At 34.9% G+C, this 13,052-nt stretch overlaps 1 non-coding gene across 1 annotated transcript; it reads right to left on the minus strand.

Annotated features, from left to right (window-relative positions):
* Positions 1-8,180: 8,180 nt before the first annotated feature.
* LOC128579230 (small nucleolar RNA SNORA2/SNORA34 family) lies at positions 8,181-8,317 on the minus strand. The gene has a single exon (XR_008378098.1). It is a non-coding gene; the product is annotated as a small nucleolar RNA SNORA2/SNORA34 family (small nucleolar RNA).
* Positions 8,318-13,052: the final 4,735 nt, after the last annotated feature.

The raw sequence follows: 13,052 nt of genomic DNA on the forward strand, positions 1-13,052 counted from the left end.
AAGCCAACAATCCCATATATCAATGGGCAAGAGTCATGAATATAACCTTCTCTAAACAAGACAGATGAATGGCTAACAAACGTATGCGTCTGAACTATCCTTGAACGTTTTCTCCTGGAAATGTGCCTAATTTCCTTTTTTAATTTTTTTTTTTCATGAGACAAACTCTCACTATTTGCCCAAGCAGGCTAGTGTGTAATGGCCTCAGCCTGGCACACTGTGACGTGCAACTCTTGGATTCAAGGGATCCTTCAGCCTCAGCCTGTGAAGTAGCTGGAACTACAGGTAAGTAACACAAGGCTTGACTATTTTTTCTATTTTTGTATAAACCAGGTGGGATATCTAGGGTGAATATTTCTCACTGTTGCTCAGTCTTGCCTTTAGCACCTGAGGTCAGTGGATCAGCCCATCTTGGCCTACCAGAGCCTACAAACATTGTAGTCATGCGAGGCAAAAGTCATTGAGCTCTACTGAAGAAATGATCTTATCAGGGGCATTAAAGAGTGTCCAATCCTGAGGTCCCTGTTACACATAGGTATTATGTCAGAACTGTTTTGCATATCTGTGGTGGCAGATATCACCACAATTATGCACAGATCTCTCTTTTGCTTATCAGGATTCATTAGTGTTTGTATATTGAACGTGTGGCCCAACATAACTCTTCTACTCCCTATGTGGCAAGAGAAGCCAAAAGGTTGGACACTCCTGGCCCTGAGGTCAGGAATATTGGAACTTTCCAGATAGGCTGATATTTTTCATGATCACCATAAATAACTAGAACTATGGAGTTCACTACTGGACACAGTGCCTAACCAGATGTCGAGAGGACCTTCAGTGAGACACCTACCTTGCAAACATGCCTATTCTAAAGAAAGAAGTAAAAACCACGAAAGTGGAAACTAAGAACAGTGTGACCTACCTGTCAGGTCTGTGAAATCACTGTCTCATGTTTGGGCTCAGGATCTTGGTCTACAACATCCCTGGGCAGCAGTAGGTGTAAACCACTCTCTTCCATTTGCTTACAAATCCATGACTTGAAAAGGAAAGGAAGGGTTGTTGAATCCACAGATAAAAAGAAACTTCGGAAAGAAGGAATTGAGAATGGAGAAAAAAATCCCACTATTTGGTAACAGTTTAAGACCCTATGACAAGAACAACAAGAAGCACAAAAACAACAATAAATTTTGACAGCCCCTACACATGCTTAGCACAAATAAGTCTAAACTTGAAGTTGGTAACCAAGGACAATACCCATTGCGATGTCATCGGTGACCATGTAGAAACTTCATCTTGTAATGTCCTGGGATCCAGCCTTCTGGTCAAAGATACTAAGTGGCCTTTTCAGCTCACTATAGCTGGTGTCCCTCAAGTGTTTAGACCAAGAAACTTTTTAGCCCTCTATCCACAAAGAAAAAATAGTTGTCCCTTTTGTGCCTCTTTCTTTCTCTTTCTTTCTTTCCTTCCTTCCTTGCTTCCTTCCCTCCCTCTCTCCTGCCTTTCTTTTTTTCTTTATTTCCTTCTTTCTTTATTCCTTTCCTTTGTTTTCCATGAAAACATAGTTGTGTACATTAAAGCGATTATGGGGTAAAATGTGATGGTTTTATGTACAATTTGAAATACTTTTGTTGAATTGGATATAATAGATTTCATCGTTATTTCTTAGTTATTATGTTAAGAAATTTATATACTACATTTTGCAGTTTTTACATGTACCCATATAAAATGCACAATCAGTGCGCTTCGAAGAAGTAACCTCCATACATCCATCCCCCTGCTCCCTTTCCTCTCCTCTGGTTGTTGTTGGGTTTACCTTCCATATGGAAGTGTGGATCCTTATATTTTGGTTTCACAGAACGGCTGAGTACATTGGATATTTTTCTTCCATGCTTCGGGTACTTTGAAAAGAGGAATATGTTGCAAATCCAGGTAGGTCTTTCTCCCTTCCTCTCTCCCTCCCTTATTTTTTTCTTTCTTTTCATCGTTTCTTTCTCTCTTTTATTCTTTCTCTTTTTCTTAAGAGATAGGTGGGTACATAAATGCAATTATGATGTGCTGGTTTTCTATACAATTTGAAATACTCATATCAAACTAGTTAACATAGCATTCACTGCTGTTTCCTATTTCTTGTGTTAAGACATTTATATTCTACTCTTCTCAGGTTTACCATGTACCCTTGTAAAATACACCATTATTGTAGTCCCACCAATTAATCTCCATCCATTTATGGACACCCTGCCCCTCCCCATACTCTTTCTCCTTCACCTTCTCTTTCCTGGGGCTATTGTTGGGTTATAGCTTTGATATGGGATTGTGTGTGGTTGTATTTGTTTTCACAGTAGGGCTGAGTTCCTTGGATATTTTCCCTCCATTCTTGAGATACCTTGCTAAGGAAAATATGCTCCATCTTCATTTCTTTCCACATTTTTTCTTTCTTTTTTCTTTCTTTTTTTCTCTTACTGTCATTATTTCTTTTCCTTCCTTGCTTTTACTTACCTTTTATTTTTCTATTCAATCCTTTTCTTTCCTTTGCTTGCTTTCCTTCCTTCCTTTCTTCCTTTCTTCTTTCCTTTCTTACTTCCTTTCTTGGTTCCTTCCTTCATTCCTTTATTTTTTTCCTGTCTTCTTTCTCTCATTCTTTCATTTTTTTCTCTCTGTTTCTTTCATTTTTCTTTTCTTAAATTTCCTATTTCCATTCTTTACTTTCTTTTCTTTCTCTTCCCTCCCTCCCATCCTTTTTTCCTTCCTCCCTTTCTCCCTCCCTCCTTCTCTCCCATTGTTCTTTCTTTGCATACATATTGAAGTGTAGTGGATCTATATAGCTTTGATAGCAGTACTGAGTACATTGGCTACTTTTCCATTACTGATGCACATTGCTAAGAAGAATATCTTCCACCTCCTTGAAATTTTCTTTCTTTCTGTCTTTTCTTTCTTTCCTTCCTTCCTTTCTTTCCCATTCTTTTTCTTTCCTTTAATATTTTTCTGCCTTTCACTTCACTTTACATCCCTTCCTTTTCCTACCCTTATCTTCCCTTCCTTTTCATTGACTTACCATGCATTCCCTTACATTTCATTTTGCTTTTCATTTCTTTGCTGTTATTGTCTTTCTCTTCTTCCTTTTACTTCCTTCCAACAATCAATCCATTTTTCATTCTTTCTTTATTTCCTTCCTACTTTCCTTCCTTCCTTCTTTCTTTCTTTCTTTCTTTCTTTCTTTCTTTCTTTCTTTCTTTCTTTCTTTCTTTCTTTCTTTCTTTCTTTCTTTCTTTCTTTCTTTCTCTCTCTCTCTCTCTCTCTCTCTCTCTTTCTGCTTCTTTCCCTCTGTATTTTTTCTTCTTTCACTTTCCCTTCCTATCCCTTCCCTTTGCTTTCCTTGTCTTCCCTTCCTTTAATTGACTTTCCTTCCCTTTCATTGTTCTTTTCATTCCTTTGCTTTTTTTTGCCATTCTTTGCATCTTTTCCCTTCCTTCCAACCTCCATCCTTTCTTCTTCCTTTTTATTAACTTTTGTCTTTTTCTTTATTTTCCTTCTTATCCTATTTGTCCCCTTGCTTCCCTTTTCTTTCATTGACTTACCTTTTAATTTTTCTTGTCATTCCTTTGCTTTCCTTTTTGCTTTCTTTTCTTCCTTTTCCTTCCTTCCAACATTCCATCCTTTCTTCTTTCTTTCACTTCACTTTTGTGTTTCTTCTTCCTTTTCCTTCCCTTCATATCTATTCCCTGTTTCCATTGTCTTCCCTCTGAATTCTAAGACTTACCTTGCCTTACCTTACTGTTCATTTCTATTTTCCTTCCTTTGCTTTCTTCTTTGCTTTCTTTTCTTTCTTTCCCTTCCTTCCAAACTTCCATCATTTCTTCTTTTTTCTTAATTCCTTTCTGTCATTCATTCATTCTTTCTTTCTTTATTGTTTTTAAATTAAATCTGATATGTGTACATTAATGCAATTATGGGGTACAATGTCATGGTTCCATAGACAATTTGAAATATTTACATCATTAACATATAATTACCCACAGTACTTTAATCTTGTCATATGATATTCATATTTTAAAATTCACATATTTAACATGTAGCCTTAGAAATGCACAATTGGTACAGAGCAAAGAATTATAGTCCATTCACACGTCCTCCACTATAACCACTTGCTCCTCTTTCATCATTACCTTAGGTTTTGTTGATTGTAGCATTCATATTGAAGTATAACGGTTCTATATCAGTTTCACAGTAGTACTGAGTACATTGAATATTTTTCTTCCATTCCTGATACATGTTGCTAAGAAGTATATGTTCCACATCCTTGTCATCTTCTTTCTTCCTTTCTTTTTTTCTTTTCTTTTCATTTCACTCCCTCCCTCCCTCCCTTCCTTCCTTCTTCATTCCTTCCTTCCTTCACTTTTCTCTGTCCTGGTCTCTTTTGTCTTCCTTTTCTTCCCCTTTTTATGTGTTCCCTTCACTTTTCTTGTCTTCACTTTCCTTTCTTTACTTACTTTGCCTTACCTTATCTTTCATTTTTCTTTTCATTCATATGCTTTCATTTTTTCTTTATTTTCTTCCTTACCCTTCCTTCCAAGCTTTTGTCCTTTCTTCTTTGTTTAATTCTTTTTTTCTTTTGCTTTGTTCTTTTTCCTTTACTCTGTCATTTTCCTTCCATCACTTCCCTTCCTATCCCTTCCCTCTGCTTCTTTTCTCTACCCTTTCCTTTCATTGACTTACCTTGCCTTATGTTACTTTTCATTTTTACTTTAATTTTTTTTCTTTTCTTTTTATATTGTTTATCCTTTCCCTTCCTTCCAACCTTCCATTTTTTCTTCTGTCTTCCTTTTGTATTTTTATTTATTTTCCTCCTTTTCCCATTTCTCCCTTTGCTTCCCTTTTCTTTCATTGACTTACTTTGCCTTACAGTTTAATGTTCCTTGTCATTCCTTTGCTTTTCTTTTTCATTTCTTTTCTTCCTTTTCCTTCCTTACAACCAATCTTTCTTTCTTTCTTTCTTTCTTTCTTTCTTTCTTTCTTTCTTTCTTTCTTTCTTTCTTTCTTTCTTTCTTTCTTTCTTTCTCTGCACTTCTGTGTTTCTTCTTTCTTTTCCTCCCTTTCTCATATATTTCCTTCGTTTCCCTTGTCTTCCCTTTGCTTTCAATGATGTACCTTGCCATGCCTTACCTTTCATTTTTCTTTTCCTTCCTTTGCTTTCCTCTTTACATTTGTTTCTTCCTTTCCCTTCCTTCCAAATTTCCATCCTGTCTTCTCTTTTTCTTTCTTCCTGTCTTTCCTTCTTTATTTCTTTCTGTATTACTTTTTAAAGAAATCTCATATGTGTACCTTAACTCAATTATGTGGTAGAATGTCATGTTCTATACACAATTTGAAATATTACATCAATCTCATTAACATATACTTCTCCACAGTACTTCAGTCATGTCATATGATATTCACATTTTACGATTCACATATTTAAAATGTAGTCTTGTAAATCCACAATTGGTACAGAACAAATAATTATCGTCCCTGCACCCGTCCTCCCCTATAACCTCTTGCTCCTCTTTCATCATTACCTTAGGCTTTTGCTGGGTTGTAGCATTCATATTGAAGTGTAGTGGTTCTATATTGGTTTCACAGTAGCATTGAGAACATTGAATATTTTTCTTCCATTCCTGATATACGTTGCTAAGAAGTATATGTTCTACCTCCTTGTCATTTTCTTTCTTTTCTCCTTCCTTCCTTCCTTCCTTCCTTCCTTCCTTCCTTCCTTCCTTCCTTCCTTCCTTCCTTCCTTCCTTCCTTCCCTTTCTTGGTCTCTTTGCTCTTTCTTTTCCTTCTTTTTCTATCACTTCCCTTTGCTTTTCTTATTTTCCCTTCCCTTTCTTTGACTTACTTTGCCTTACCTTACCTTTCATTTTTCTTTCATTATATTGCTTTCATTTGTCCTTTCTTTTCTTCCTTACCCTTCCTTTCAAGCTTCGGTTGGTTCTTCTTTCCATCTGTCTTTCTTTTTTCTTCTTTCTGTTTCTTTTACCCTCTCTTTTACTTCCATTCCCTTCCCTTCATATACTTTCCCTTTGCTTCTTTGTTCTTTTCTTCCCTTTCTTTGACTTATCATGCCTTACCTTGCTTTCCATTTTTCTTTTATTTTTCCATTTCTTTCATCCTTTCTCTTGCTTCTTACCTTCTAACCTTTCTTCTTTCTTCCTTTCTCTTTCCTTTTGAGTTTTTCTTTATTTTCCTTCTATTCCCTTCCCTCCCTTTGCTTCCCTTTTTTTTCATTTACTTACCTTGCCTTATCTTTTAATTTTTCTTGTCATTTCTTTGCTTTCATTTTTCCTTTCTTCTCTTCTTTTCCTTCCTTCCAACCTTCCAACCTTTCTTCTTTCTTTCTGTTCCCTTGTGTTTCTTCTTCCTTTTTCTTCCCTTCTCGTCTCTTCCCTTTGTTTTCCTTGTCTTCCCTTTTTTTTCAATGACTTACATTGCCCTAACTTACCTTTCATTTTTCTTTTCCTTCCTTTGCTTTCTTTTCTTCTTTTCCTTTATTTCCAAACTTCCATCTTTGTTCTTTTGTTCTTTCTTCCTGTCATTCTTTCTTTATTCCTTTCCTTATTATTTTTTAAATTAAATCTGATATGTGTATATTAATGCAATTATGGGGTACAATGTCATGGTTCCATGCACAATTTGAAATATTTACATAAATCACGTTAACATATACTTCCCCAAAGTTCATTATTGTCATATTATATTCATATTTTACTATTCACATATTTAATATGTAGCCTTGTAAATGCACAATTTTGTACAGGGAAAAGAATAATCGTCCCTTCACCCATCGTCTCCTATACCCTCTTGCTCCTCTTTCTTCATTACCTTAGACTTTTTCTGGGTTGTAGCATTTATATTGAAGGTAGTGTATCTATATCTGTTTCACAGTAGTACTGAGAACATTTAATATTTTTTTCCATTCCTGATACATGTTGCTAAGAAGTATATATTCTATCTCCTTTCATTTTCTTTCTTTCTCTTTCCTGGTCTCTTTTGTCTTTTATTTCCTTCCTTTTCCATGCCTTCCCTTTTCTTTTCTTGTCTTCCCTTCCCTTTCTTTGACTTACTGTGCCTTACCTTACCTTTCATTTCATTTCTTTCATTTGCTTTCATTTTTCCTTTTATTTTTACCCTTCCTTCCAAGCTTGCATCCTTTCATCTTTCTTTCTTTTATTTTCTTTCTTTCTCTTCTTTCTTATTCTTTCATTTTCTTTTATTCTGTCTTTTTTCTTCCTTTCCCTTCCCTACCTATTACTTCCCTCTGCTTCTTTTGTATTCCCTTCCCTTTCATGAACTTACTTTGCCTTACATTACTTTTCATATCTTTTTTTTTTCATTTTTTTATCCTTTTTCTTACTTCCAACATTCCATCCTTTCTTGTTTCTTCCTTTGACTTTCTGTTTGTCTTTTTCTTTATTTATCTTCTTTTCCCATACCTGCCTTTGCTCCCCTTTCCTTTCATTAATTTACCTTGCCTTACCTTGTACTTTTTCTTATTTCTTTGCTTTTTTCCCTTTCTTTTCTTCCTTACCCTTTCTTCCAAACTTCCATCTTTTCTTCTTCTTTTTTTCTTCCTGTGTTTTTTTCTATATTTCTTTCTTCATTATTTCTTAAATTATGGGGTACAATGTCATGGTTTCATACACAATTTGAAATATTTACATCAATCTCATTAACATATACTTCACCATAATTCTTCATTTTTGTCATATGATATTCATACTTTACAATTCATATATTTAACATGTAACCTTGTAAATGTACAACTGGTAGAGGAAGAAAGTATCGTCCCTTCATCCATCCTCCCATATAACCTCTTGCTCCTCTTTTAGCATTAAATTAGGCTTTTGCTGGGTTGAAGAGTTCATATTGAAGCGTACTGGTTCCATATTGGTTTCACAGTAATACAGAGTACATTGAATATTTTTCTTCCTTTTTTTTTTTTTTTTTTACTGTAGAATTATCTTTTTATTTTGTTTAAAAACCTACAGTCATTTTGGGGAGCTGTAAGTAAGATTTAAGAGCTTTATAATTCTAACAAATAACTTAAATATACTTGGAATATAAATATAGTAATATTTTATGGGTATTTTGGAACCCGACAATATTAAGACTACAAATCACACTAGCCTACATCTATCACCAATGACTCATACTGTTTCTTCCTAATGAATTGACCATTACATTTCCAAAGTTCTGAAATGGCCAACAGACCAAAGAAAGATAATTCTTTAGGCTCCTGCTTGAAACCAACAGCTTCAGCAAACTGCTGGCCTTGATTCAGGGCCAATTTTCTTCCTTTTCTGATAGATGTTGCTAAGAAGTACATGTTTTACCTCCTTGTTCTTTTCTTTTCTCTCTTTCTCTCTCTCTTTCTTTCTTCCTTCCTTCCTTCCTTACTTCCTAACTTCCTTCCTTTCTTTCTTTGTTTCTTTCTTCCTTTCTTTCCTTTTATCTTTTATCTTCCTTCTCATTCCCTTTCCATGACTTCCTTTGCTTTTCTTGTCTTCCTTTTCCTTTCTTTGATTTACCTTGCCTTACATTACTTTTTCCTTTTTATTTATTTATTTTTTGTTTTTTTTTTTTGTTCTTTTCATCCTTTTATTTCATGCAAACTTCCATCCTTTCCTCTTTCTTACTTTGTGTTTCCTTTGTCTTTTTCTTTATTTTCCTTCTTTTCCCATTCCCCCGTTTGCTTCCTTCTTCTTTCATTGACTTACCTTACCTTAGCTTTTAATTTTTCTTGTTATTCGTTTGCTTTCCTTTTCCCTTTCCTTTCTTCCTTTTCCTTCTCCCTTTCCTTTCGTCCTTTTCCTTCCTTCGAACAATTTAGCCTTTCTTCTTTCTTTCTTTCTCTTCCCTTGTGTGCTTCTTCTTCCTTTTCCTTCTCTTCTCATCTCATCCCTTTGTTTCCCTTGTCTTCCTTTCGCTTTCAATGACTAAAGTTGCCATATGTTTCCTTTCATTTTTCTTTTACTTCCTTTGTTTCCTCTTTGCTTTCTTTTCTTCCTTTCTCTTCCTTCCAAACGTCCATCCATTCTTCTTTTTTTCTTTCTTCCTGTCTTTTTTCTTTCTTTCTTTATTATTTTTTTAAATTAAATCTGATATTTGTACATTAATGCAATTATGGGGTACAATATCATGGTTCCATAGACAATTTGAAATATTTACATCAATCTCATTAACATATACTTCCTTACAGTACTTCAGTCTTGTCATATGATACTCATGTTTTACATTTCACATATTGAACATATTGAACATGTAGCCTTGTAAATGCACATTTGGTACAGAGCAAAAAATTATCTTTCCTTCACCCATCCTCCTCTATACCCTCTTGTTCCTTTTTCATCATTACCTCAGGCTTTTGCTGAGTTGTAGCTTTCATCCTGAAGTTTAATGGTTCTATATTGGTTTCACAGTAATACTGAGTACATTGAATATTTTTTGTCCATTCCTGATACACAAGAATTATATGTTCCACCTCCTTGTCATTTTCTTTCTTTCCATCTTTTATTTCTCTTTCCTGTCTATTTGGTCTTTCTTTTCCTCATCTTTACATGGCTTCCCTTTGCTCTCCTGTCTTGCCTTCTCTTTCTTTTACTTACTTTGCCTTACCTAACCTTTCATTTTTCTTTTCATTCTTTTACTTTTATTTTCCTCTCCTTGTTTCTTTACCCTTCCTTTCATGCTTCTGTCCTTTACTCTTTCTTTCTTTCTGTCTTTTTTTTTCTTCTTTCTTTTTTTTTATTCTGTCTTTTTTTCTTCCTTTCCCTTCACTTTCTATCCCTTCCCTCTGATTCTTTTTTCTTTCCTTCCCTACCTTGACGTACCTTACCTTATCTTATTTTTCATTTTCTTTTCATTCCTTGACTTTTCTTTTTCCATTATTTTTATTTTCTCCCCTCCTTCCTACCTTGCATTCTTTCTTCTTTGTTTCTTTGTCTTTATTTTTGTCTTTTACTTTATTTCCTTCTCTTCCCATCCCTCCCTTTAATTCCCTTTTCTTTCATTGACTTAACTTGTCTTACCTTTCAATTTTTCTTGTCATTCTTTGCTTTCCATTTTCCTTTCTTTTCTTCTTTTTCCTTTCTTCAAACCTTCCATCCTTTCTTCTTCTTTCTGTCTTTCTCTTCTTTGTGTATTTATTCTTCCTTTTCCTTCCCATCTCATCTCTTCCACTTGTTTCCCTTGTATTCCCTTCGCTTTCAATGACTTACTTTACTTCCCTTCCCTTTCTTTTTTTTTCATTCCTTTCCTTTCCTCTTTGCTTGCTTTTCTGCCATTCCCTTCCTTCCAAACTTCCATTCATATTTCTTTTATATTTCTTCCTATCTTTCTTTCTATATTTCTTTCTTTATTATTTTTTAATTTAAATCTGATATGTGTACATTAATGCAATTATGGGGTATAATGTCATGGTTACTTACACAGTTTGAAATATTTACATCAATCTCATTAACTTATAATTCCCCACAGTTCTTCTGTCTTGTCATATGATATTCATATTTTACAATTCACATATTTAACATGTAGCCTTGTAAATACACTATTGGTACAGAGCAATGAATTATTGTGCCTTCACCCATCCTGCCCTATACCCTGTTGCTTCTCTTACATCATTACCTTAGGCTTTTGCTCTGTTGTTGTGTTCATATTGAAGTGGTACTACATGGGTTTAACCATAGTACTGAGTACATTGAATATTTTTCTTCCATTCCTGATACATGTTGCTAAGAAGCATATGTTCCACCACCTTGTCATTTTCTTTCTTTCTTTTTTCTTCTTTTTTTGTATTCTGTCTTTGTTCTCCTTTTCCTTTCTCTTTCTATCCCTGCCCATTGCTTTCCTTGTCTTCAGTTCCCTTTCTTTCATTTACCTTGCATAACTTTACTTTCATTTTTATTTTCCTTTTTTTGGTTTATTTTTTTTCTTACTTTCCCTTCCTTCCAACCTTCCATCCTTTCTTCTTTCTTTCTTTCTGCTTTTTTCTTCATTTCTTTCTTTACGATTTATTTTTAATTAAATTTTATATGTGTACATTAATGAAATTATAAGGTACATGTCATGTTTCCATACAAAATAAGAAATATTTTCATCAATTTCATTTACATATCCTCCCCCACAGTTTCTTCAGAATTTTGATATAATATTCATATTTTACAGTACACATATTTAACATGTAGCCTTAAAAAATGAACAATAGGTACGGAGGAAACAGTTATCATCCCTTCACCCATCTTCCCTTTACACACTTGCTCCTCTTTCTTGATTAACTTGGGCTTTGCTAGGTTGTAGCATTCATATTTATGTGTACTGGTTGTATATATCTTTAAGGGTAGTTTTGAGTACATTGGATATTTTTCTTCCATTCCAGATAGACGTTGCTAAGAAGAATGTGTTCCACATCGTTGTCCATTTTTTTCTTTCTTTTTTCTTTCTTCTTTATCTTTCCCTTTATCTTGCTTCTTCCTTTCATTCCATTCTTATCCCTTCCCTTTGTTCCCTTTTTCTTCCATTTCCTTTCACTGACTTACTTTGCCTTAACTTACCTTTCATTTTCTTTTTAATCCTTTGCTTTTCTTTTTCCCTTCTTTTCTCTTTCTACCTTGCTTCCAACCTTGTGTTGGTTCTTATTTTCTTCTTTCATTATTTCTTTTTTCATTATATCTCTTTCACTGTGTCTTTCTTCTTCCTTTCCCTTCCATTCCTATCCGATCCCTTTCCTTACTTTGTTTTCCCTTTATTTCATTGACTTACCATGACATTACCTTGCCTTATATTTTTCTTTTTATTTCTTTTCTTTTTTTTCTTTTCTTCCTTTCTCTTCCTTCCAAACATCCTTATTTCCTTTCTTTTCTATCCTTTTTATTTTTTCTCTCTTTCCTGTCTTTCACTTTGCTTGTGTCTTTCTTTTTCCTTTGCCTTGGCTTCCTGTCTCTTTCCTTTGCTTTTCTTGTCTTCCCTTTTCTTTCATTAAGTTACCTTATGTTCCCTTGTAATTTTTTTTTCATTCTTTTCCTTTCTTTTTCCTTCCTTTTCTCTGTTTTTCTTAATTACAACCTTCCATTTTTTCTTATTTCTTCTTTTCTTCCTGTATTTCTTTCTTCATTTCCGTCTTTACTATTTTTTGTTTTTCAGTTTAATCTCAGGAAGGCAGAGCACGATGGCAGATGGGGCGGACATTTAGCATACCCCTTTCAAGTCATCAGGTGAAAGGAAGGGTGGTCTGGACCTTTTCCCCATGTGGATTATTGGTGTGGACAACCAGCTGGAGATGCGCAGCAAATTGGCAGATTGCTATATATGAGGTTTCATTTCATTTAAAACCACCAATTCATTTGTAGAGATATTGCATATTTGGTCATACTGGCTGACAGGCCCCTCTCTCACAATGGACAGCAGCTTGCAAATATTGACAAAACCCAACTGACGAAATTTTATTCCTGAGTGGAGTTTGGCCCCTGAAAGTGGAGCCATTTATAATCACAAGGAACTAAGCAACCTTATGGAAAATTGTAGGGAAGGGATCCTGCCTGGGAAAAAGAAATTTTGAATTGTCTGAAATGGTGGGCACCTTCCCCCAGAATAACAGGAATGATTAAATAGACCAGACCATTCCTGGTGGGGATTATTCCTAGTGCTGGCAGTTCATGCTGTGTGGCAAACTGCCAGGTGGCTGGACTCAAAAGTCCATATTCAAAAGTGAGTCTCTGTGCCACAAAAAAATGAGTATAATGTTTCCATGTGCTGCAGCTGCAGTGGCAGCGAGACCCAGCAGCAGCCAGAACCCTCCCCCACAGCAGATTGCTCTTTCCAGTTTGCAGGAGAATGTGGGAGCAGGGAGGAAAGATTTGTGAAGCTTGGACTCATGCACTCAGTTGGGAACTTGAAAAGAAGTGCTGTCTGGAACAGAGCAGCTGAGGTTGTACAATAATTAGGTAAAAAAAACTTTTACAGAAACTCCAAAATGGCGATAGGCCAGGTAGGGTGGTAACAGTCATAACAGTATAAACTGTGAATCA

The sequence above is a fragment of the Nycticebus coucang genome, chromosome Y, assembly GCF_027406575.1.
Source record: "Nycticebus coucang isolate mNycCou1 chromosome Y, mNycCou1.pri, whole genome shotgun sequence".
Classification (NCBI taxonomy): Eukaryota; Metazoa; Chordata; class Mammalia; order Primates; family Lorisidae; genus Nycticebus; species Nycticebus coucang.